Here is a 2,432-nt window from a genome sequence, read left to right as displayed (position 1 = left end):
ACCTGGTTCTCCCAGATTAGAGTCCACACACTTAACCACTACACCAAACTGGCTCTTAAACCCTTCTAAACCCATTGACTTCCATGGATCTGTGCTTAGACATGAACTGGCAGTTAGCAGTGATGCCAACAAATTCAAGAACTGTATTTGATAAAGCATTTTATTTTTACAAAAATGATTATTATTCTATTTGAACATGTCCACATATTATCGAATAAAGATTTGAGACTCTTTTGTGACTCAGAAGGAACGATAACTTGCAGTTCAATAAGAAAAGGTACCACTAATTGTTAGAAGGAAAGGCATCTTGCCTATTTTCTTCTCCATGTCCAGATTGCAACAGACCAGACGCAAAACAGCCCTTCAGATTAAACAAGTATACTCTTACCTAACAGCAGCACCAATCACAAGGAACTGAAATAAAATTTGGCTAGGACGTTGAGACAGGCTGAGTTTGTAAGATTTCATCCCGGTGGGGTGGATTACATGGGATCATGAGCTTCTAAAATAAGATCAGGAAGATCTTAATAAATTTCTAAGAATATTGATACAATAATTTGAAGGTTTAATACTGCCATTTTGGGCAAGAATAATTCATTCACAATTTTGAGGTATCCCTGTCTGCAAAGAGGTGGCTTTTTTGTTACTGCAATGAGAATCCACGCATGCTACGCATGCTGGGGTGTTTGTTGGGTGAAAGGAAGTGTTTGGGACTCAGACCTCTCCTCTGCTTTTGCAGTCCTGGACAAGTCATAGGTCTTTTTCTAGTCCATCACTGAACTTCCAACAGTGGTCAGTCAAATGCTTCTGGAAAGCTTACAAGGAAGCTATGAAGGCAACAGTGTACCCCTATCGTTGGTCCACCATACTGCCTCTGATGATGAGGGTCCCAGTTAGCTATCAGAGCTGATAAGAAATGCTAGGATGGTCAGAGTTAGGGTGAAACAGGTAAGAGGAACTTGAGGGTGCTGAGAAATGCAGTGGAAATTGGAGATGGAGCACCCCCTACTTTTTCAAGGCATCAGTATGTCCAACCCACAATCCTACTTGACCCTTCCTCCAACAAGTCATAAGGATATAAAGAAGCCTTTTGCTGCACCAGACTAATGGTCCATTTACTCCAGCATCCTGTTCCACACCATGGCCAACCAGTTGCAAACAAACAGGTCACAGAGGTCAATATTGCTTCCTAATTCAGAGATTTACAACCCCTGGATGTGGAGGTACCCTTTATCCATCACAGCTAGTAGATGTTGATAGACCTATCCTCCATGAATCTGCCCAATCCCCTTTATAGTCATTTATGACATTAGTAGCCATCACTACATCTGTGACAGCTGATTTCGCAATTTAGCTACCTGTTGGCTGCGGTCACACACACTAAATAATCCACTTTCAACGCACTTTTCAACTGGATTTTGCCAGTTCACACAGTAAAAGTCCAATTGGAAAGTGCACTGAAAGTGGATTATTTAGCATGGGGGTGTCAAACATGTGGCCTGGGGGCTGGATCAGGCCCTCAGAGGGCTGCAATCCAGCCCGCAAGGCCCTGTCTGTTTCCTGCTTCCTTTTCCAGTTCTGCAGCTGCAATAAGTCAGAGCAAGAGGTGTCAGTGATCAGAGACGGTTAAATAGACAAAATATTGCTAGAGTGCTAGTGTTTTAAGCATGTTTTATTTAAAGTTTAAAAAACCTTTAATTGTGCTTGTGTCCTTTATAAGGTTTATCTCTCTCTACCTAACATTACATTTTATGACACACATGGCCTGGCCCAACAGGGTCTCATTTATGTCAGATCCAGCCCTCATAACAAATGAGTTCGACATTCCTGATTTAGCCTGACACAGCAATTGAGTGACATACTAATTCCTTTTGTCTGCCCTAAATCTACTACCCATCAACTTCATTGGTTGCTCCTAAGTTCAAGTATTATGAGAGGAAGACCAATCTTCTCTTTTTTCTTCACCCCATGCATAATTTTATAAGCCACTATCATCCCATCACACACACACCTGTCATCTTTATTTTTCTCAACTGAACTTACCCTGCATGGACGATGCCCCTAAGTGTACATCTTGGCTCTCATTTCTGCATCAAAGTTGCATGCCAAGCTGGGTGGGCACCAGAACGTGCCCTTTGCGACCACCTTGGAGGGCTGAGCAATGGAAACAGTAACATCCCAGTGGAGAGATCCTATCAATCCAAGACGGTAATACTGGTTGGTGGTCTGCAGCGGTCCAAGTGACGCAGTTTGCAGTAACACGTGTAGGGCTGTGGCTGGCAGAGCACACCCCCTATCGTCGCCTTCCTTCCAGCCCGATCAGCCACAATATCATATCCAATTTCCTAAAGGAAGAGGGAAGAAAACGAAAGGATGAAAGAAGACGGGGACATATCCGAGGGAGAGGAAGGGAAGATCTAGGTATGGGGGGG

General features: G+C 43.3%; 1 protein-coding gene across 1 annotated transcript in view; it reads right to left on the bottom strand.

Annotated features, from left to right (window-relative positions):
• LOC107111145 (zinc finger protein 581-like) overlaps window positions 1-2,413 on the bottom strand; it is a 5,274-nt gene extending 2,861 nt beyond the window's left edge. The window contains exon 1 of the mRNA XM_015412070.1: window positions 2,044-2,413. The gene's annotated coding sequence lies outside the window, so the exon portion shown is untranslated. The remainder of the gene's footprint in view (window positions 1-2,043) is intronic.
• Window positions 2,414-2,432: the final 19 nt, after the last annotated feature.

The sequence above is a fragment of the Gekko japonicus genome, unplaced genomic scaffold (genome assembly GCF_001447785.1).
Source record: "Gekko japonicus isolate JY-2015 unplaced genomic scaffold, Gekko_japonicus_V1.1 scaffold1400, whole genome shotgun sequence".
In the NCBI taxonomy this organism is placed as follows: Eukaryota; Metazoa; Chordata; class Lepidosauria; order Squamata; family Gekkonidae; genus Gekko; species Gekko japonicus.
The sequence above is the reverse complement of the archived record's forward strand: the minus strand, read 5'-3'. Positions and strand labels throughout refer to the sequence as shown.